At 50.1% G+C, this 23,871-nt stretch overlaps 1 long non-coding RNA gene across 2 annotated transcripts in view; it reads left to right on the top strand.

Moving 5' to 3' along the window:
- Positions 1-3,942: 3,942 nt before the first annotated feature.
- The window catches only part of LOC142069864 (uncharacterized), a 29,163-nt gene continuing 9,234 nt past the window's right edge, over positions 3,943-23,871 (top strand). Inside the window, exons 1-3 of one of the 2 annotated variants that reach the window (XR_012665831.1) lie at positions 3,943-4,760; positions 7,308-7,965; positions 8,776-8,970. This is a non-coding gene — a long non-coding RNA (uncharacterized LOC142069864). The remainder of the gene's footprint in view (positions 4,761-7,307; positions 7,966-8,775; positions 8,971-23,871) is intronic. The other variant, XR_012665830.1, reaches the window with a different exon arrangement.

Raw genomic sequence — 23,871 nt, 5'->3', positions numbered from 1 at the left:
TTAAATCAACTAAGGGAGTGGGGTATGATTGGGTAAAGAATTGTTTCAGAATATGTTAGGATTGGTCAAAGAATTATTCTGTAAGATTTTAGGGAATGATTGGTTCAGGGAGAGCTGAGCAGAACTCAAGTTTCACTATATAAACTGGGGTCCAGCTGGGAAAGAAAGGGAAAGAAACGAAGAAGAAGAAGAAGAAGAAGAAAAGACATGGAAGATGATGAAGAAGAAGGAAAACTCATCTTCAAGACATAGCCCAAGATCAAAACTGCTAGAATCTTCTGCACGACTGTGACCAGAACCCAGATGAGCCTGACCTTGCTTAGCCAACAATGAAAGTCCGCCTGCATGATCGAGCTGTGTGAGCACTGTATGCTTAGTGAGTGTATTCTGCTTGGTGATTGTTAATAAATAGAGATTATGGATATTACTGTGTAAGGCTCTTTCACTGGGAAAAGGCCCTGAGCCCTAGGAACTGGGTAAGGCTTGAGGTGCCTACATTAACCAGGTTACGCCTTGAGTTCATGGAAGGGTAAAGGTGGGGTGTCCCAGAGTGTGAGGGTAACAGAAGGTGTCCACACCCAACTCTCGCAGGTGGGTTGATCCTGGCTCTCATGTTGACTTGGGGCCATAGGTCATTAGGCAAACATCTAGAGAAACTTTACCGATGAGATGCAAAGACTGGGGAGATTGTAAGTGCCCAGTGAGCCACCAGTTCTTCCACCGGCTTTGGAGGAGCTCCCTTGATGATGTCTCCAACGCTGGTCTGGTGGGGCTGGAAATGGCTGGGCAAGTCCTGGCTTCATGCCGTCCGTGTGTCCTGCGGGGCTCAATCACTCCCTCTGTCTTGGCATTGGTTGCCCTGTCTCTGACATGGTGCTGATGGCCTCTTCTCTGCTTAGATTCCTCTTCACGCCTGTCATGGGTGATGTGAGGCAGCCACCCCATGGTCAGGGAACAGGTGCTGTCAGGGAACAGGGGCTATTCGCCCCCACGCTAGCCCTGGAGGGGTTAATATAGGCAAAAGAGGCCAATTAGCCAGAGGCTGCACTTGGAGGGGAGCTTGGATGCCTGACAGACTCAGCAACTGCAGGACGGGGCATCCGACCATGTGGCGAGCTAATCCCCAGATGGACCAGTAGGAGGTGCCGGAGCGGGACGAGGCCATGCCCCTTTTACAAGGTGGGAAACAAAAAATGCCCCTGGGGAGAGAAGGTGAAGACAGCCCAGCCAGGAGGTCAGAACACAGCATTGGTGTGTCCCACCCTGGAGGGGGGCTGGCAGCTCCCCAGCCAGATCAGATAAGGTGGAGGGCTCACCTCCCCATCCCACGAGTCGGTGAGCACACCCAGCGTTGAGTCAGAAGCCAGGAAAACAGCCCGAAGCGGAACAGCTCACCGGCTTGCCTTGCGTTCTTGTCGCGGTTTGTAGGGCTCCCGGCAGAGTAGCATCTAAGCACCTCGCAAGCACTAATGGTTTATTCTTGTGACACTCACGTGAGTGGGGAAAATACCCCGTCTGTCTCTGTCTGTGAGTGTTTTGGGGCAGGGACTGTGTCCCACTCTGGGTCTGGGCAGTGCCCGGCACAATGGGGTCCTGATCCTAGTTAGGGTCTGTGCAGCCACTGGCAAGGTCAGGACCTGGGCAGTGCTCAGCACAATTGGACCCCAATCTCAGTTGGGTCTGGACAGTGGTTGGCGCAATGGGGCCTTGATCTCAGCTGGGGTCTGTGCAGCACCCGCATGATGGGGGCCCTGATTAGGTCAGGGTCTGAGCAGCGCCCGGCATGATGGGGCCCTGATCTCAGTTGCGGCCCCGATCTCGGCCGGGGTCTGGGCAGCGTCTGGCTCTGTGGTGCCCCGATCTCGGCCGGGGTCCGGGCAGTGCCTGGCTCTGTGGTGCCCTGATCTCAGCTGAGCCCTCTGGCTGTTATCCCAAAATGGTAAGGGAAAGGCCCCTAACCCCGGCTCATTCAGTACGGCACTGTAGTTCTTGGCTGGGCTCCAGCACATTCCAGAGGAGGCTTGAGCGGACAGAGACGGATTCGTGCATGCTGCCGGAAACCAGACAGCTTGCCGGCCCACGCGGAGTCTAGAGACGACCAGCCCGGGGGAGGATGAGGGGCCAGACGGTGTTAACCGGGGACATGCCGCGGACAATGTTCTGACTTGGAGCCGCCTGCAAAGTGCCTGGCCTGGGCTGTACCTGCTCCATAAGTAAATAGATGCCTAGCAGCTCTCTGCCGTTTGGCGTGAAAGCTACGGTGGTAGTTTGGACCTACAAAGCCCTAAGTGGCCTGGGATCTCCCTGAGAGACAGCCTCTCCCTCTGGGCCATCCTGCCCGGCTGGGGTCAGGGGGGAGATGCTGCGGCCAGGCGATCTCCATATAACAGCTTGATTTTACTGCCCTCCAGGATAGGCTGTAAGGCCCTTTGTCTCCCTAATCTACGCCGCAACCCTGCCCCCAAGCCCTAGGCCCTGAGCCCCCCACCATCCTCAGGGCCTCTCACACCCCAGCATCCCTGACTGCCGGCTCTCCATCCCAGCAGCAGCGCTGGGTCGACCCGTGGCTCCTTCTGGCAGCGCTGGTGACAGACAGGATGTCCTGCAGCCCCCGGGGCTGCAGGGGGAAGGCGGGATGATCCGTGGGGCTCTTCTTGGGTCCTGTGTGGTGGGCAAGAGGTCTCCCCAGGCTGGGATGGGACGGGAGTGGGTATCTGCAGGCTGGAGGATGGGAGATGAATGGCCCAGGATATCTGCCCGAGTGCCAGCAGCCCCACCCGGTGCATGAGCCCTTCATCCCCTTCTTTGCTCCCTGTGCACAGCTGGAGCGGGTAGACCCACTCCAGACTGGAGTGGGGGGGTACATGGGGGGCTGGGAGCAGCAGCAGTCTCTGGCTAAGTTCGAGACTCAAATCCCCGAGCCAAGTAGGAAAGGAGGAGGAGCTGGCAGCAGACTGAGCCTTGGGTCACGGTGTGGGTGGGAGAGCTTCCCCTGGGGGGAGGAAGGCGCCGGTGTGGGAGGAGGGTATTTCACAGGCTGACTGGCCCTTTAAGGGGAGATGGTCCCAGCCCCTCCAGCGACTGCTCGGCTGCCTCCCAGCAGAGGTCCTGGGGCTAGGGCTCGGGGATGGCTTGAAAGCACCCGGCCCTTATGGAGGCCAAAGAGAACTCAGCTGAGCCGGGAGGGTCTTGCAGGAGGGGCGGGAAATGCCTCTGGGAATCACAGATGAAATCGCTGATTTTGCCTTTTTTTGCCCACTGTTCCGTTCACCCAATACATTGTGCTCGGAGGCTCGGGCCCGGCAGCAGACTGGCCCAGCCCGGCTTCTCCCGGGCTGGAGAGGCAGCTGGCAGCAGCCAAGTGACATTCCTTTTCCTGCGCCCATGTGGTGAGTATTGCTTATTAGGTGTATTACGGTAGCGCATCTGCACCCCAGGCCACAGGTGCCGACTTCTACTCGTGCCGGTGAGCGCTTGACCCCCACTCTGCCCCCAGCCCCGCCCTGACTCCACCCCATCCTGCCCCCTTCCACCCCTTTCCCAAAGTTCCTGCCCCAACTCCACCCCCTCCCTGCCCCTATTCTGACTCCGTCCCCAAATCCCTGCCCCGGCGCCGCCTCTCCCCTGCCTCCTCCCCTGAGCACACCATGTTCCCGCTCCTCCCCCTTCCCTCCTGGAGCTTGCTATGCCACCAAACAGCTGTTTGGCAGCAGCAAGCACTGGGAGGTAGGTGGAGGAGTGGGGATGCGGCATGCTCAGGGGAGGAGGAGGAGGAGGTGGGGCGCAGGGGGGGAACTTGGCTGCTGGTGGGTGCAGAGCACCCACTAATTTTTCCCCGTGGGTGCTCCAGCCCCAGAGCACCTACGGAGTCGGCACCTATGCCCCAGGCGTGGGCCCCACTGTTGTCATAACTGAGCCTGCATATTTATTCCAGTTGTGAGCTCAGCTGTAAAAAGCATGAGGACGTTCCAAAGAAGTCCCACTAATTTATGATCACAAAAGCTGGTGGGAGACAGAAAACAGGAATTAGCCGACACAAAACAGCTCCTGATAGAACTCCTGGACTGGGTTAAGTCTGTGCCTGACGACCAAGAAAATGTAAATCTGGAAGCCAATGAACCGAAATTGGTGGGTCGGAAATTCTGCCAGCTGTGTCTCCCCCCACAGCAGAAGCCATGCCGTGCCAGGCTGCTGAGGTGCCCTTGCCTGATTGGTGGACAAAATAATGAGGGGAGGGGCTATTAAACAAAGAGACTTTGTGGGCACAATACGGAAGCACAGACAGAGGCTACTGAAGTGAGTGTCACTTCAAAGGGACTGCCAAGGTCACCTAGTCTAAGATGCAGGATTTGATGTGTCTAAACCATCCAAGACAGCCTCTTTTGAAAGTCTCCAGGGAAGGAGCTTCCACAACCTCCCTGGGCATCTGCTCCATTCTCCTATTGCTTGTACAGCGAGGGAGTTTTTCCTGAGATTTAATCTAAATCTGCTGGGCTGTTGTTTGAACCTACTGCCCCTTGTCCTGCCCTCTGTGGCAGGGGAGAACGACTTTTCTCCATCTTTTTTATGGCGGCCTTTCAAATATTTGAAGACCATCACTGCGGCTGCCCCCCTTCCTCCCGTTTCCTGGGACTCTGGACTTTCGTCACCCTAAATCTAAGATGTTCTGAACAGACTGGGCCAGAGAGAGGGACCCAGATGACACCGTGACCCCTGCTGGTGCCGGCTGAATCCTCAACACCATCCAAGTGACTGACAAGGTGGGTGAAGTGTATTTTTTACTGGACCAACGGAAGATATGACCTCACCCACTTTGTTTCTCTCTTATCCTGGAACCAAGAAGTTATAACAGGACTCCAAACCATCTAAGAAACTGTCAAAGAAGGGAGTTTTTCCTTCTAAAACTCTCTCCTGCTAAGGGGAACTAGGGATGCTGTTAAAACAAAAGCCTTATTTAATACCTGACATTGCAAATGCTGTCACTGTTTTTAGAAGATGTCTTTATCTTTAATAAAAGGTTACAGGACTTTTGAATGGCATGGTTGCCATGCGACGAAGCAGGCTAACATCTCTGTATACCAAACTCCAAACCTTGTTGGCCACGATTTAATGTTGGCCAGTGACTGGGGTGTGTTAATACCCTTGGCCCACATATTCCATCTAAATTAATACAACAGTGCTGTCCATTTCTGTTGCAGATAGGTAGGGCCAGTGTTTTCCAGCAATGAAAACAAACTAATTTCAGATTTTCAAAGCTGTATATTTTGGAAATATCAGATATGCATTATATTAATACCAAAAATACACGGCTCGACAAACCTGAGCAATACGTAACCCTTTACGGCACCAAAATGCAGTAGCCTGCATTACACTGTTTACAGACACTTTTGAAATTGTTTTTGGCTACCGAAATTGTCAGTTTTAGAACATAACAAATGTATTAAGTGATCATCTTCATCACAATAAACATAAAACAAAATTCTTGCCGCACAAGACTCTGCAATGAAAATAAAAGTTGGGTTATTGCTTTACGCAACGCTCTAACAGCACAGGGAAATTTGGCATAATTACATTTCTGCTTAAAGTAAATTAACGTTCTATGGTATATCACCTGTAGCAGCATACAGATATTCATTGACACACGCTTAGGGCACATTACAACTCATTTGGCCATACATCTTCATGCTTTCCAATGACATACAGTGACATTGCGGGGTTAGCACTTGTCCAGATTTGGAGAAACCACGTTCAGCGTCAACTGAATTGCACGGGATTGCCAAAAGACCTCGAGCAATCTGGCTAAGTTTTGGCAAACGTTTGTCCATGCTTTTACCAAAAACAGGAGAGAGAAATGTCATTGGTATGAGGAAGTTCATTTACAATGCTCAGATAAACCTCCCACTCACCCACAGGTACAGAGCTTAGCAGCGAAATACTCCATCCCCAGCCACTGCAGTGGTGGGAGAGTACACAAACTCGCTTGAGATTAAGGATTCTCACATCGTGGGCAACCTGTGCTGGCTGTTTGTATTTATGTGCCCTGCAGTTTCTCTGCACGGCTTTGAAAAACTTGACACTTGAGATGGTCCAGTGCATGCCGTCCTGTGAATTGAAGCATTACTGGCAAATCAGATGCAAGGTTGTCCACTGCTCTTGATAATGTCGACTGTGCTTCAAACGTAAGGAGTGTCTGAACAAGTGGGGTTGCTCCCGCTTAGGTAAATTAAATTTGCCGCAAGCGATTGGCTCTGCAATAAAACAAGTAGCTCCTCTAAAACGGCAGTTGTGTCCTCCACGTCGATTTCCCGAGCAACGAACCCCTTGTTGTACTCCACACAATGCTTGTGATAGTCTATGGCTTTAAACCAAGTGTTCCACCTTGTTGCAACTGGTTCCGGAGGTAGTGTCGGGCTTTCAACTCCTTGGACGATAAGGTAGTCTCTAAAGCGAGCAGATCTGAGTGGGGGTTTCACAGAACAGCTTTTTTATGAGAGCGCACAGATGGTCCACTTCTGTATAGAAACGGTGCCAGCACTCGCCTGCTAAAGCTGTAATGTGTGCCCAGAAGGTCACAGGAAAGCAGTTGGTTAAAATGCCTCTTAACCTGTCTTTGAACGACGTCCACAGGTATTTTGCATTACCTGCCACATAAGCCCCGGCATTTGACAAGTCAATTTCATGTTGTAGAAGGGTCTTTGTAACAGCTTGTGCAATTGTGGAGTTGTTAACACGTCCCAACTCCACCATTTCGACGAGCGTGGCAGCAGCTGGACGACCGTCTGAAACCTGCATCCGCGGTATTAGAATATTTGCAACATGCCAGTGTAGGCTGTCTGTATAGTCATCCACAATGACAGCTACTGTCCGATCCTTCTGCTCAGCGCTCCGTTGTTGCTTGTTTAGTTCAAAGATGCGTGGGGAAGATGGACTCGCTTGTGGGACACAGCCCCCATTTCATACATGCTCGATTAGGGATTTTCGCATTTTGGGATGGTCCGTTTTTTTCTAATGGGATGTTTGCACTGCCAACGGCCTCCACCCGATCTCCTGCTATCTTTTCCCTGTATGTCTGGTTTTCCTTTCTGCATGCATGCACACTAGTAATTGTGAGCTGGGGCTTTGCTGCTGTCACGTCACCCTTCGTTTTCTGTTTTCCCCGTTGCTGCAACCCGACACGAACCTTTCATGTGGCTGCCTCTGCAGTCCTTTTTCACATGGTCAAGCCCTTGGCTGAAAAACGGTACAAAATCACTTCCCTCCGCCCACATGGAGCACATCTTTCCTGAATTCTTTAACTCTCTCCTCAGGCTGAACCATTCTAGGCATTGGTAGGAAACGGCTTTGAAGAGCTGAAGCACAAGGTGAAAAACAGGAAGGAGTCGACTTTGAAGAGCCGAAGCACAAGGTGAAAAACAGGAAGGAATCGGCTTGCAGAAGGGTTGGGGAGAGGCTGTAGCTGTGAGGGAACTTCACTGAGCCTGCAAGCTGCTGGGCCACGGTCCAGCTGCGTGCGGGAGCGAGATGTGAGCCGGACGCCTTGAGCCAGCTGTGTACTGGTGGGAAGGACAGAAGATAGATGCTGGGCATAGGGTTGTCAGCCCTCCCAGTTTGGCCAGGAGTCTCCCAGAATCAGGCTCAATCTCCCAGAGGCTACTGAAGCCAATCCAGGAGATTTTAGGCCGCTAAAAGTCCGTCTCCCTACCTGCCCTGGCTCCGTGCCGCTCCCAGAAGCAGCTGGTCTGTCTGGCAGCAGCTCCGAGGCGGAGGTGCAGCTAGGGGGTCTTCGCAGCACATGCTGCCCCCACTCCGAACCCCGACTCTGAAGCTCTCATTGGCTGGTAACCGCAGCCAGTGGGAGCTGAGGGGGCGGTGTCTGCAGGCAGGGGCTGTCCGCAGAGCCACGTGGCCACCCCTGAGTCTAGGAGCTGCTGTCGGACATGCTGTCGCTTCCAGGAGCTGCCTGAGGTAAGCGCCACCCAGCCGGAGCCTGCACCCCAATGCCCCCTCCCGCACCCTAACCCCCTGCCCCAGGCTCAGCCCAGAGCCCCCTCCCCCACCCAAACTCCCTCCCAGATCCTGCACCCCCTCCCTCACCCCCCCTGCACCCCAACCCACTACCCCTGCCCAGAGTCCCCTCCCGCACCCAAATTCCCTCCCAGAGCCCAACACCCTGAACTGCTTCCTGCACCCCAACCCTCTCCCCCAGCCCTGAGCCCCCTCCCACACCCCCTCCTGCACCTCAACCCCCTGCCCCAGGCTCAGCCCAGAGCCCCCTCCCATACTCCAAACTCCTTGGCCCCAGCCCAGAGCCCGCACCCCCTCCCGCACCCCAACGCCCTGCCCCAGCCTGGTGAAAGTGAGTGAGGGTGGGGGAGAGTGAGCGACGGAGGGAGGAGGCTGGGGAGGTGGGGCCTCGGAGAAGGGGCAGGACAGGGGTGTGGCCTTGGGGCAGGGGGGCAGGGCAAAGGTGTTTGGGTTTGTGCGATTAGGCAGGTGGCAACCCTAGCTGGGCCCTGAGGGCTAGAGCAGTGGAGTAGATTAACACACAGGCCCACGGGGCCGTGCCCAAGGTCCCCAGCCAATCTGGGCGCCCCGGGAAAATCTCACGATGCTAGGGCAGCAGGGGCGCCGGAACGGGGCAGGGCCCCATCACTTTTTACTGGTCACTTTCAGGCAGCTGCCTTTCCCCCCCCTCCCGCCCCACCCCGTAGGGCAGGGCGCCCTCTGCTCTGCTGGCTCTTCCGCGCCCACTTGTTGTTTTCTTCTCGCCGCCAGCGGTGCCGGGCTCCCCCTCCATCGGGCGGCCGGGGCTAGGCGGCGAAGGAAGAGGGGGAACACCGCCTCCTGCCGCGTCTCCTCTAGCCCCGAGCCGCGGGGGATAGGCCCACTCCTACCGCCCCGAGCCCGAGCTGAGCCCCCAGGACACGGGCTGCAACCTGCTGCCTGTCAGCGACGGGGAGAACATAGACGGTAAGCGGGGGGGGTTGGGGGGGGCACGGGCAGGCAAGGGAGCCGGGGAAATCCTCGCGCAGCCCTTCCCCTGCAGGCTGGGGAAATCCCCACTGCCTCAACCCACGGGAGCAGCCTCCAGCGATATGCCACCCCCAGATGCACACGGGGCGCCAAATGGAAGGAGGCTCTGCTGTCCTGCTAAAGGCAGGAAAACCCCAGTCCTCCCCCCCTCTCCCTTGCCAATCACTTCCCTCCCCCAGATGTGACCTGGTCTCTCCCCTCCTCTTCCAGCCCCCCCACCCCACCCCGTGTCTTTTGGTGTTTGCAAAATATGTGTAAGGTTTCAGAGTAACAGCCGTGTTAGTCTGTATTCGCAAAAAGAAAAGGAGGACTTGTGGCACCTTAGAGACTAACCCATTTATTTGAACATGAGCTTTCGTGAGCTACAGCTCACTTCATCGGATGCATCTTTTTGCAAAATATGTGGTGAGACAGAGGCTTTTTTTATGCCTCCATCTGCAGTTTCGAGACCTTTGGCTGCCCCTATCCCTGCCTCCCTCAAGGCAGCATTATTTACCGCATCTTAATATGTCATGAGGTAGCCCCATTTACCCCCACCTGCACCCCTGCGACGCTGGTGGATCCCACTTCCCCATGCACGTGGTTCACAGCATAGGTGCTGACTCCCGGGGTGCTCCGGGGCTGGACTAGTTTTACCTCAGGTTAGGATTATTTTTTCTAATTACATAAGAACATAAAGAACGGCCCTACTGGGTCAGACCAAAGGTCCGTCTAGCCCAGTGTCCTGTCTTCCGACAGTGGCCAGTGCCAGGTGCCCCAGGGAATGAACAGAATCGGTCATCATCAAGTGATCCATCCCGTCGCCCCTTCCCAGCTGCTGGCAAACAGAGGCTAGGGACACCATTCCTGCCCATCCTGGCTAATAGCCATTGATGGACCTATCTTCCATTAATTTACCTAGTTCTTTTTTGAACCCTTTTATGGTCTTGGCTTTCACAACATCCTCTGGCAAGGAGTTCCACAGGTTGACTGTGCTTCGTCCCCCTAAGTGCAGACCCGATGCCCCGGAGCGCCCGCTTCGGGGAGCTCGTCCCGTTGGCGGAGGAGCGGTGTCACGACAGAAATACCCGCTTTTGTTTGTTTTAAACCTGCTGCCTATTAATTTCATTTGGTGACCCCTAGTTCTTGTGTTATGAGAAGTAGTAAACCATACTTCCTTATCTACTTTCTCTACACCAGTTGTGATTTTATAGACCTCAGTCATATCTTCCCTTAGCCATCTCTTTTCCAAGCTGAAAAGTCCCAGTCTTTTATTAATCATACGGAAGCCGTTCCATACCCCTAATAATTTTTGTTGCCCTTTTTTGAATCTTTTCCAATTCCAATCTCTCTTTTTTGAGATGGGCCGACTACATCTGCACACAGTATTCAAGATGTGGGCGTACCGTGGATTTATATAGAGGCAACATGATATTTTCTGTCCTATTATCTATCCCTTTCTTAATTATTCTCAGCATTCTGTTCACTTTTTTGACTGCTGCTGCACATTGAGTGGATGCTTTCAGGGAACTATCCACAATGACTCCAAGTTCTCTTTCTTGAGTGGTAACAGCTGATTTAGACCCCATCATTGTATATGTATAGTGTGATACAGCATGGTCAGAGGGCAGCAGGAGAGTGTTAGAAGGGAGCCTGTAGAGGGAAGAAAGTTTGCTATAAATTAATTAAAGCACCTAAAGCCAATTAAAGCACCTGAAGCCAGTCACATGATAAACCCCCCCTGCTTCAATCAGACAAGAGGAGGAGTTGATTGGTGTTGGAGCAGAGAGCAGTTTGGAGGAGTTGAAGCGGAGTGGATTGGTGTTGGAGCAGAGAGCAGTTTGAAGGGAAGCAGAGGAGAGTTTGGAGAAGTGCTGCGGTGGACTAAGAAGACCAAGACCCTCGGTAAAGGGACACCTGGTTGGTGCAGAGGGAGGGCAGGAAGCCCCACAAGCTGAATGGCAGGAGTGGGAAGTAGCCCAGGGAAGGAACCGCTAGTTCTAGTGTTTTACCGCTATCCCTAGGGCCCTTGGGCTGGGACCCGGAGTAGAGGGCAGGCCCCGGTCCCTCCCTCTCCACTCCCCTCCTCTAGGACACTAGTGTGGCAGTTAATACCCCAGTTCAGGGGCAAGAAACAGTGCCCTGAACCCCCCGCCAAGAAGAGAAAGCGCGAGACCCATCATATTAGTGCCGGCAATTTGCCACAATAGTTAGATGATGCTTTCCAATGTGCATTACTTTGTATTTATCAACATTTCATCTGCCGTTTTGTTGCCAGTTTTGTGAGATCCTTTTGTAGCTCTTTGCAGTCTGCCTGGGTCTTAACCATCTTTAATAATTTTGTATCATCTGGAAATTTTGCCACCTCACTGATTACCCCTTTTCTAGATCATTTATAAATACGTTGAATAGGACTGGGCCCAGAACAGACCCCGGGGGACACCACTATTTACCTCTCTCCATTCTCAAAACTGACCATTTATACCTACCCTTTTTTCCCTATATTTTAACCATTTACCAATCCATGAGAGAACCTTCCCTCTTATCCCGGGGCAGCTTACTTTGTGTAAGACCCTTTGGTGAGGGTCCTTGTCAAAGGCTTTCTGAAAATCTAAGCAAACTCAAAGAATTCTAGTAGATTGGTGAGGCATGATTTCCCTTTACTAAAACCATGTTGACTCTTCCTCAACAAATTATGTTCATCTATATGTCTGACAATAGTGTTCTTTATTATAGCTTCAACCAGTTTGCCCAGTACTGAAGTCAGGCTTACAGGCCTGTAATTGCCAGGGCCACCTCTGGAGCCCTTTTTAAAAATTGGTGTCACATTAGCTATCCTCCCGTCATCTGGTGCAGAAGCTGATTTAAATGACAGGTTACAGACAACAGTTAGTAGTTCTGCAATTTCACATTTGACTTCCTTGAGAACTCTTGGGCGAATACCATCTGGTCCTGGTGACTTATTGCTGTTTAATTTATCAATTTGTTCCAAAACCTCCTCTAATGATACCTCAATCTGGAACAGTTCCTCAGATCTATCACCTAAAAAGAATGGCTCAGATTTGGGAATCTCCCTCACATCCTCAGCCGTGAAGACCGATGCAAAGAATTCATTTAGTTTCTCCACAATGGCCTTATCGTCCTTGAGTGCTCCTTTAGCACCTCGATCAGTCAGTGGCCCCACTGGTTGTTTAGCAGGCTTCCTGCTTCTGATGTACTTAAAAAAAAATTTGCTATTACTTTTTGAATCTTTGGCTAACTATTCCTCAAATTTTTTTGGCCTTCCTAATTGTATTTTTGCATTTCATTTGCCAGTGTTTATGTTCCTTTCAGTTTTCTTCACTAGGATTTAACTTCCACTTTTTAAAGGATGCCTTTTTGCCTCTCACTGCTTCTTTTACTTTGTTGTTTAGCCACGGTGGCTCTTTTTTGGTTCTCTTACTATGGTTTTTAATTTGGGGCATACATTTAAGTTGAGCCTCTATTATGGTGTCTTTAAAAGGTTTCCATGCAGCTTGCAGAGATTTCACTTTTGGTGCTGTACCCTTTAATTTCTGTTTAACTAACCTCCTCCTTTTTGTGTAGTTCCCCTTTCTGAAATTAAATGCTACACTGTGGGGCCACTGTGTTGTTTTTCCTGCCACAGGGATATTAAATTTAGTTACGTTACTTTCTGGAATTGCGACTGTTGCCTTTCAAACATCTTTGCTTCCACAGTAGAAAAACTGGACTGTAACAGGATCAATGGGGGGAAAAATGTGTAATGGTCAGTGTGCCATCCCCCTGGGGTACAACCTAGCCTGTGGGACCGCTGAGTCCCCTTAAACTCTCCAGCCTGGGTTGTCTCTCACAATACTATGCTAGTGATAAGCAGCAAACCCCTCCAGGTGCTGTGATCGCTCAGCCATCACCATGTGGAGACACACACCTAGCTGGGTTGCATGAATGCTCATGAATTATAAACAGGGAGACTCTAGTCAATGCCCCCAGCCTCAGCCTTGCACCCCAGTGATGTACCATCTGACTCTGCTCGAGACCTTCTCTTGAACAAGGCAAACTCAGTAATGTTTGGTGGACATGCACCAGCTTGAGCAGATTCCCCAAGCACTGTAGAGAAACTGACTGGTAAAGATAAAACACTAAAATCCATTTATTGACTGCGGAAAGAGAGTGGTTAAGTGGTGATAAGTGTTCGGCATAAAGGTGAAAGTTGGTTACATATGAAATAAAAATAAAATCTCAGTCTAAATTCTAAACGTTATCAGACTAAGCAAGACATGAATCAGACAGCTTTTCTCACCCCACAGGCAGGCCCCAGGCTGAATTCTCTTCTCAGCATGGGACCAATCTGCCCAGTTCAAAGTCTTTTTGTCTTCCCAGTGATCTTCCAGGCTTTGAGATGAGGGAGGAGAGAGGCCAAGAGGTGATGTCACTGTCCCTCTTTTATACTTTTTTCCAGCTGCTAGAAAGAGCCTTGCTGTATCACAGGGGTTCGGCCACCTCCATCATGTACCATTTGGGAGAGTGGATTCTCCTTAATGGGCCATCAATGGCTGTCTGGCTGATCTTGATGTAAATCTGTCTTGTCAGTGTCAGTTGCTCCTTTGTTGCCACTGAAAGGCTGGCTGTGGGCTGTAGTAGAAAGAGAACCTGAGACATAAGGCCTTGTATAAGAGGCCTGGTGAGAAGCCTGAGGCCTGAACTAAAGTAAGTTTTCGACTTACCACATATTTCAATGACAGACATATAGCACTTCTTCATAACTTCTTATACAATGGTAGTACACACAATCCAACAGGATATTAATGTTCAATAGATCAAGACTTTTCAAATGATACCTCTCAAGGCATACATTATACAATACACATCACCATCATGTCACGGTGATGAATATGGGGGTTCCGGGATGCTATTTTGAGGTACAGAGTGTCACTGCCAGGTTTAAGAAAATTGAAGGAGATGAAAGAACCACTTGTTGGCCTCTGAACGACTCAGTATTTTCCCCAGGAATTGTAATTAGGGAGGGTGTTGGAATATTCAGGGGGGGTAAGGGCTGACGAGGATTGAGACCATGAGGGCGAAGGTGGGCTGTATGGCACCAGAGTAAAAACTGAAAAATGTTTCCTGACCATTTTATTAGATTTAACTCGTGTTATAAAATCATCACAAAAATTAAAGTTGGCTACTCAAGCACTATATCTACATCCTTCTTGGTTTCTTCTTGTAATTTTGCACTCTTTGGTGTCTTCTTGTGTGTCCGGTACTTCCAGTCCTTCATGATATGCTCATGATCCAGCAGAAGGTGACTTGTTTCAGAACACAGAATTCTATTCAATGAAGTAAACGAATGCTCAACTGTAGGTGTTGTGACTGGGAGTAGCAAGAGATGAATTCCTACTTCTTTCATCCCAGAAAACATAGCACAAAGATTGAGTCGAACCACTAGTGATGATAAAGAAGTTGAAGTTAAATCTTCATTCATTCATCGTATGCTATTCCACTCTTATGTTCAGAATTCTCTACTCTGTCCTGATCACATGGCAGCCCTATTGCTGGTAATGCCCCACTCCACTCAACTGTCGGTGTTTTATAAGACAGGCATCTGTAAAAGCTACGTGGAGGTTGAGTAGAATCCAGAAATTGCTATTGTAGATTTGTAAGAATCAAGTCTGTGTACTTTTTCAGCTGGTTTAATAAACACTTCTTGTCCTCTTCACTTAAGGAGTCAATATAAGTACTTTCATTAGTCAACTTCTGGACTGAAGTCTTTTCTTCTTCCAGTACATTTTCAATGGATAGCTCTCTGATAGATCCAAGGGTAGCTTCTATTGCTGGACAAAGATTGACTACTGTTGTAGCAGATGCCTGCATGACCTGGTTTAATGACCCAAGTGGTTGCAACTGTAGACTTACAAGAGAGAATGGCGATAGTCTTCTCTGAACTTAGTAACAAAAGTAGTCCACCAGCCTCACTACTTAGATCTGTCCTATCTTGGTGGATGCTTCCCAAAGCCAGTAATAACAGCTGCAGTAATTTTAAAACAACAGCCAAGAATTGCTCATAAGAAAGCCAGCAGGTTTTCCCAGGTTGGACTAATTTGAACTTCAATCCCAGTGTATCTTCTATTTGTTTCCAAGACGTTCAGTCCTTTTGGACTCTTGCTGAATAAAAAGAGTATAAAAAAGCTATTAAATTTATGGCTTTTTAATGTCTTTTGAAGATTCTGCAGCTTGTACTAGCGCTAGCTGGAGTAGATGGCCTCTGCAGTGTGTAGAAAATCAATAAGGAAGTGTTATTTACCCCTTCGCTTAACACAAGAACCAGGGGTCACCCAATGAAATTAATAGGCAGCAAGTTTTAAACAAACAAAAGGAAGTATTTCTTCACACAACGCACAGTCACCCATGGAACTTTTTGCCAGGGATGTTGTGAAGGCTAAAATTAGAACAGGGTTCAAAAAAGAACTAGATACGTTCATGGAGGTTAGGTCCATCAATTGCTATTAGCCAGGATGGGCAGGGATGCAACACCATGCTCTGAGTGTCCCTAGCCTCTGTTTGCCAGAAGCTGGGAGTTGATGACAGGGGATGGATCACTTGATGATTCCCTGTTCTGTTCATTCCCTTTGAAGCACCTGGAAAGGTCACTGTCAGAAGACAGGATACTGGGATAGATGGACCATTGGTCTGACTCAATATGGCAGTTCTTACATAAAAAGTAATTATAATAATCAAGAAGTTTTGTACAGAAACTCTCCAAGATAATGACCTCTTGAGATAGCGATGATGTCAGATAATGACCTTGGCAAATAATGCATTTTAAAAATCTTGGCCTACTAGGAAATGTATATTTATATAAGGTTTCCAGTCACAAATCTAGCATTCTAGAGCAAAGTCACTAAAACATAGTCCAGTGCTCTGGCCGCTGTTGTTTGTCGTGCCACCGTTCACCCTACCGCTGCGTCCCCAATGGCCCTGCACTGTCACCTTCTGCTACCACCTGCCTCTGTGTCGGCCTCTCGCGGTTCCACCCGGTCTCAGTCATTTCAGCTCTCAGTGGGGGAACTTTGCGACTAGTGCAGGCTGAGCTGTCTCTTACAAAGAAACACTGTCCTGCAGCAGATCTAAGTACTGAGACAATACCCAGTGAAGTATAAGTTCCTGAGCAGCTTCATATGAGCCTTTCTTTTGGATGGTGACATGAAGGGGAAAGGAGTCCAGGAGAGCTGGCTGTATTTCAAAGAATCCCTGTTGAGGTTACAGGGACAAACCATCCCGATGAGTCGAAAGAATAGTAAATATGGCAAGCGACCAGCTTGGCTTAATGGGTGAAATCCTAGCGGATCTTAAACATAAAAAAGAAGCTTACAAGAAGTGGAAGGTTGGACATATGACCAGGGAAGAGTATAAAAATATTGCTCGGGCATGTAGGAATGATATCAGGAGGGCCAAATCGCACCTGGAGCTGCAGCTAGCAAGAGATGTCAAGAGTAACAAGAAGGGTTTCTTCAGGTATGTTGGCAACAAGAAGAAAGCCAAGGAAAGTGTGGGCCCCTTACTGAATGAGGGAGGCAACCTAGTGACAGAGGATATGGAAAAAGCTAATGTACTCAATGCTTTTTTTGCCTCTGTCTTCACTAACAAGGTCAGCTCCCAGACTGCTGCGCTGGGCATCACAAAATGGGGAAGAGATGGCCAGCCCTCTGTGGAGATAGAGGTGGTTAGGGACTATTTAGAAAAGCTGGACGTGCACAAGTCCATGGGGCCGGACGAGTTGCATCCGAGAGTGCTGAAGGAATTGGCGGCTGTGATTGCAGAGCCATTGGCCATTATCTTTGAAAACTCGTGGCGAACGGGGGAAGTCCCGGATGACTGGAAAAAGGCTAATGTAGTGCCAATCTTTAAAAAAGGGAAGGAGGAGGATCCTGGGAACTACAGGCCAGTCAGCCTCACCTCAGTCCCTGGAAAAATCATGGAGCAGGTCCTCAAAGAATCAATCCTGAAGCACTTGCATGAGAGGAAAGTGATCAGGAACAGCCAGCATGGATTCACCAAGGGAAGGTCATGCCTGACTAATCTAATCGCCTTTTATGATGAGATTACTGGTTCTGTGGATGAAGGGAAAGCAGTGGATGTATTGTTTCTTGACTTTAGCAAATCTTTTGACACGGTCTCCCACAGTATTCTTGTCAGCAAGTTAAGGAAGTATGGGCTAGATGAAGGCACTATAAGGTGGGTAGAAAGCTGGCTAGATTGTTCGGCTCAACGGGTAGTGATCAATGGCTCCATGTCTAGTTGGCAGCCGGTGTCAAGTGGAGTGCCCCAGGGATCGGTCCTGGGGCCGGTTTTGTTCAATATCTTCATAAATGATCTGGAGGATGGTGTGGATTGCACTCTCAGCAAATTTGTGGATGATACTAAACTGGGAGGAGTGGTAGATACGCTGGAGGGGAGGGATAGGATACAGAAGGACCTAGACAAATTGGAGGATTGGGCCAAAAGAAATCCGATGAGGTTCAATAAGGATAAGTGCAGGGTCCTGCACTTAGGACGGAAGAATCCAATGCACCGCTACAGACTAGGGGCCGAATGGCTAGGCAGCAGTTCTGCGGAAAAGGACCTAGGGGTGACAGTGGACGAGAAGCTGGATATGAGTCAGCAGTGTGCCCTTGTTGCCAAGAAGGCCAATGGCATTTTGGGATGTATAAGTAGGGGCATAGTGAGCAGATCGAGGGACATGATCGTTCCCCTCTATTCGACATTGGTGAGGCCTCATCTGGAGTACTGTGTCCAGTTTTGGGCCCCACACTACAAGAAGGATGTGGATAAATTGGAGAGAGTCCAGCGAAGGGCAACAAAAATGATCAGGGGTCTAGAACACATGAGTTATGAGGAGAGGCTGAGGGAGCTGGGATTGTTTAGTCTGCAGAAGAGAAGAATGAGGGGGGATTTGATAGCTGCTTTCAACTACCTGAAAGGGGGTTCCAAAGAGGATGGCTCTAGACTGTTCTCAATGGTAGCAGATGACAGAACGAGGAGTAATGGTCTCAAGTTGCAGTGGGGGAGGTTTAGGTTGGATATTAGGAAAAACTTTTTCACTATGAGGTGGTGAAACACTGGAATGCGTTACCTAGGGAGGTGGTAGAATCTCCTTCCTTAGAGGTTTTTAAGGTCAGGCTTGACAAAGCCCTGGCTGGGATGATTTAACTGGGAATTGGTCCTGCTTCGAGCAGGGGGTTGGACTAGATGACCTTCTGGGATCCCTTCCAACCCTGATATTCTATGATTCTATGAGCCGAGGTTTTGGGTGGAGGTTGATTTTATTTCAGCCACCTGGCTTCAGGGAGGAGGTTTAATGGCTTCATGCAACTATCTTAACTGTTGGGCAGTGGGGTGACATCTCCAGTTTCAATGGGATTCACGCCAACTCGGAAAACCCCCATCTGAGCTTAGCCCATCATCCCCATACCACCTACAATGGTAACTGTCTGAAGAACAGAGACAGAAAGAAACAAATTGTTTAACGGGCTGCAGATGATACAATCAGCTACCTACATAATGTCTCTCACAAGGTTTTTTTATATCACACAACAAAAACGCTTCCTGCGTGATTTCCTGTCGGCCACATCTGATGATGCAATAAACCCTCTCCTGAGAACGTAGACTTTTGCTATAATGAACCTGTTTCTTTTCTAGTCCATGTCCTTGGGCCAGTGCCACCTCCAAATCATAAGCACTAGTGTCTGTTCCCAGTATGGAAGGGACTTGACACATGCACAGGGCATGACAGAAGCAGTCACCAGAGCCATTTTTAACTCTGAAGATGCCACGTCACGCTCTGCTGACCACTGAAATGGTGACCCCGGCTCACCCGACCTATGCGCTGGTTTTGCACAATCCACAAATAAACCTTCTATTCTGGGAGCAGAGTCCCACAAAACTCGGCACATCTGTGAGAGTCTGGGGAATTGGCCAGCTCTGTCCAGCCTCAGCTTGCTTTCATCCGTGGAAATTCCCTCCTCTCCAATTGTAAGCCTGTGACAGTCAGGGTCCAGATGCCCCAGCAGGAGAATCATAGAATCATAGAAGATCAGGGTTGGAAGGGACCTCAGGAGGTCATCTAGTCCAACCCCCTGCTCAAAGCAGGACCAATCCCCTGCTTTGAACAGGGGGTCTGAACCCCCCAAAATAAGCAATTGAATCAACTGATAATATACAATATTCCTGTACAGTAGAAGTGTATTGAGTGAGGTACCATATAAAGACCGGTGACACACTGGCTAGGCATGTCATTGCGCGCTGTATGGGCGGGTTGTGTAGGAAGAGTTATGTATGTGTGCTGGAAATACGTTCTTAAAATGTGTTTGGGAGGCCGGGTGTGACCCTAGCCTGCCTGAGACATACTAAAGTAGATTCCCCATCTGCCCACCTCACAGGCAAAGGGCAATGACAGGATAGTGATGGGCCAGGTGAACAAAGCCATTGTAACGAGACCTGTCTCTTCTCTTGCTCAGTATCACCGACATCTCTGTTTTCTGTTACAAAATTAATTCTTCTTCTAATACTAAACCATCTCTGGGCTGTTATATTGAAGTTCAAGTGGGGGCCCCAGCTAACCCGGCAGGCTGGTGTGTGCATTGTGTCTTCGGAGGCAACCAACGTAACAATTTCTGTGAGTGTCACAGCGAGAGGGACTGGACGCTGCAGAGAGAGGTCTCCTGGGAACTCAGGCGCCGGGGTTCACTGAATGTTGCCAGGCCAGGGTTAGACTGGCAGATTCTCGAGAGGTTTGCTGGTGAGGCAGCCAGAGAAGCGTGGCAGGATGCTGACTCACAGTCTAAGCACCAGCAAAGCTCTCAGTCCGATGTTGTAGCACGCACCAGGATATCGTCTAGGCATAACCGACTGGCTGAGAGGGGAAGGCCAAGTCATACCTTCTGCCATTAGCCTTACTGTGACCATAGTTCCCAAAGTAAACATGGGGCGGCCCCCCCACCTCCAAGCTCCATGCCCCATGCTGCCCACTGAGCTCCGCACCGCCCGGGGCTGGGGCTCATGGCTCCCCCGAGCTCCGTGCCCCATTCTGCCCACAGCTGAAGCTGAGGGCCCGAGCCCTGTGCCATCTGCAGCTGGGGCTGGAGCTGATTCCCCACCCCCACCCCAAGCTCCACGGCACCCAGAGCTGGGACTGGGGTTGAGTGCCCAAGTTCCATGCCTCCTGCGGCTGGGGTTCGGGCTGACCCCTCACCTCCACATTGCCAGGAGCTGGGGCTGACCCCCTGAACCCCGCTGCCCGGCACCTTGCGTCGCTGCTGCCCACAACGTTGCTTTGCACCCTCCTGGGGGGTGCACCTGACTATTTTTTGGTAGACTGGGCCTTTGTCCGTTTGCTTTTGCCCATTTTTGTCTAAAAGGTTGGGATGGCTGGGATGGTGCCGGCTAAAACGGGACATAAAGTCACCCTAATTAGCCTCTCAAATGTGGCCAGTGCCTTGCACAAGCCGAAAGGCATCACTTCAAACTGCCACAGACAGTTTTCCCAATGTCTTTTGGATTCACTCCCACTTTTAAGATCCAGTGTGGGAAACCAAAGGCAACTGGCTACAGCATCCAGGATGTCGTCAAGTTGTGGTCATGGAGACGAGCCCTGTACAATGACATCATTTAATTTCCTATATAGTGCACACAGCCTCTGGTGCTGTCGTCCTTTTCTTAACCAGCAGGACGGGGGAAGCCCAAGGGCAGTTTGAAGGCACATATAGGCCTTGCTGATCCATTTCCTCAATTGCCTGTAATCCCTCTTTGCTACTGGTAACAGGTGAGGCGGCAGGTTAATGGGCTGGTTTCCCCCCCGCCCAGTATCACTTTGTGCTGGACCCATGTGATATGGCCCATATCTGTGTTGAATGGAGAGCCCAGCTCCTGATTCCTAACTAGGAAGCCTTTGAGTCCATCCTGCTGCTTCTCATATAAGTGTTTGCACTGGGCTGGACCAGGTCCAAGAGAAGTTCTGCAAACTCAGTTTCCTCCTCGTCCCCTTTGTAAGCTTCCTCCAAGTCAGCATTTCCACTGGAGTCCATTTGGAACCATGGATCCTTTTTTAACTCTTTGCTGCTTGTCCGAAAGATTCAGCAAATGAACAGGGATGATTCTGGCTTTGTTTCCACAGGCGCTTTAGTAGCTAAGATGCTCCCCCCATGACCCCGGATCTCAAAGCAGGTCTGAACTACTCCCCATTTTCCCTTGCTGCAGAGCTACCGCACCATCTGGCTGTTATAATTAGGGTGACTATCTGTCCATTCTGGCCGGGACAGTCCCTTTTTTTAAGCCCCATCCCAGCCATCCTGACTTTTTTGACCAAGAGTGGGGTGTGGAGGAACATGCGAGGAGAGAGGAATTTCCATAGACTGAATTTGCAAAACACCCTTTCCTGGCATCAACTGCCCAGTTTTTAGTCGTGACATCCAATTATTAGCTGAGCCACTGTATCGAGAAACACGAGAACGGCCAGACTGGGTCACACCCAAGCTCCATCTCGCCCAGCGTCCTGTCTTCCGACAGCAGCCAGTGCCAGGTGCTTCAGAGGGAATGAACAGAACAGGTGATCACCAAGTGATCCAGAGTCCTTGCTCAGACTCCAGAAGTCCAGTTCTCAGAGCCAGTTTCCCCAGTTTTTGGTTGGGTGTCCTTGCCCCAGTCACTGTCCCCACTTGAGGCCAATTAGGTGGTTCGGTTTGGGATCTCCAAGCATTGTTAGCCAGTCTGGCCTAATAACTTACGTCTGAGTCCGTGCCAATGATTCCTGCGCACATCACAGATCCTTTCACATACTCAACAGCCAACAGTCTAACCATGGCCTGGCAACATTCAGTGAACCCCGGCGCCTGAGTTCCCAGGAGACCTCTCTCTGCAGCGTCCAGTCCCTCTCGCTGTGACGCTCACAGAAATTGTTACGTTGGTTGCCTCCGAAGACACAATGCACACACCAGCCTGCCGGGTTAGCTGGGGACCCCCACTTGAACTTCAATATAACAGCCCAGAGATGGTTTAGTATTAGGAGAAGAATTAATTTTGTAACAGAAAACAGAGATGTCGGTGATACTGAGCAAGAGAAGAGACAGGTCTCGTTACAATGGCTTTGTTCACCTGGCCCATCACTATCCTGTCATTGCCCTTTGCCTGTGAGGTGGGCAGATGGGGAATCTACTTTAGTATGTCTCAGGCAGGCTAGGGTCACACCCGGCCTCCCAAACACATTTTAAGAATGTATTTCCAGCACACATACATAACTCTTCCTACACAACCCGCCCATACAGCGCGCAATGACATGCCTAGCCAGTGTGTCACCGGTCTTTATATGGTACCTCACTCAATACACTTCTACTGTACAGGAATATTGTATATTATCAGTTGATTCAATTGCTTATTTTGGGGGGTTCAGACCCCCTGTTCAAAGCAGGGGATTGGTCCTGCTTTGAGCAGGGGGTTGGACTAGATGACCTCCTGAGGTCCCTTCCATCCCTGATCTTCTATGATTCTATGATTCTCCTGCTGGGGCATCTGGACCCTGATTGTCACAGGCTCACAAATGGAGAGGAGGGAACTTCCACGGATGAAAGCAAGCTGAGGCTGGACAGAGCTGGCCAATTCCCCAGACTCTCAAAGATGTGCCGAGTTTTGTGGGACTCTGCTCCCAGAATAGAAGGTTTATTTGTGGATTGTGCAAAACCAGCGCATAGGTCGGGTGAGCCAGGGTCACCATTTCAGTGGTCAGCAGAGCGTGACGTGGCATCTTCAGAGTTAAAAATGGCTCTGGTGACTGCTTCTGTCATGCCCTGTGCATGTGTCAAGTCCCTTCCATACTGGGAACAGACACTAGTGCTTATGATTTGGAGGTGGCACTGGCCCAAGGACATGGACTAGAAAAGAAATAGGTTCATTATGGCATAAGTCTACGTTCTCAGGAGAGGGTTTATTGCATCATCAGATGTGGCCGACAGGAAATCACGCAGGAAGCGTTTTTGTTGTGTGATATAAAAAACCTTGTGAGAGACATTATGTAGGTAGCTGATTGTATCATCTGCAGCCAGTTAAACAATGTGTTTCTTTCTGTCTCTGTTCTTCAGACAGTTACCATTGTAGGTGGTATGGGGATGATGGGCTAAGCTCAGATGGGGGTTTTCCGAGTTGGCGTGAATCCCATTGAAACTGGAGATGTCACCCCACTGCCCTACAGTTAAGATAGTTGCATGAAGCCATTAAACCTCCTCCCTGAAGGCAGGTGGCTGAAATAAAATCAACCTCCACCCAAAACCTCGGCTCATGTCAGTACCCGAAAGAAAGGCTCATATGAAGCTGCTCAGGAATTTGTACTTCACTGGGTATTGTTTTAGCAGAGGGGTGTGTGTGTGTGTGTGTTAGCGTTAGCAAGAAACAGAAGAAATACCACAAAAGGAGACAAAGAAGGAAGCACCAGCGACAGATGCACTGGTAGTGTGACCCTGAGAAGAAGCTCAGAGAGACATCTTGTTGGGCAGATTGCTGGCCAAAAGGAGGCTGGGAACTGCAAGCAAAGAAACTCTCTCCTGCTGTTTGATTCCTCCTGGATTCAGGGGAGCCAGACTTTGTACATTTTTTGCAACCCTGTTTATTTACAGAGACAGGACTGTCTCCATTATCACTTTCTCCTCCTAATGGAGACAACCTGCCCCTCCGCTTCCGATGGGCTGAGTGTGGACTTTTTGGCTCCGCCCACCAGGGGGTAAAGAGCAGCTCTGCTCCATCAGTCTGAGAGAGAGACCATGCCCTCTTGCTATACCACCGTTGTATCTTGTAGCGCGAACAAAATATCCTCATCCA

Source organism: Caretta caretta, chromosome 23, assembly GCF_965140235.1.
Source record: "Caretta caretta isolate rCarCar2 chromosome 23, rCarCar1.hap1, whole genome shotgun sequence".
In the NCBI taxonomy this organism is placed as follows: Eukaryota; Metazoa; Chordata; order Testudines; family Cheloniidae; genus Caretta; species Caretta caretta.
The sequence above is the reverse complement of the archived record's forward strand: the minus strand, read 5'-3'. Positions and strand labels throughout refer to the sequence as shown.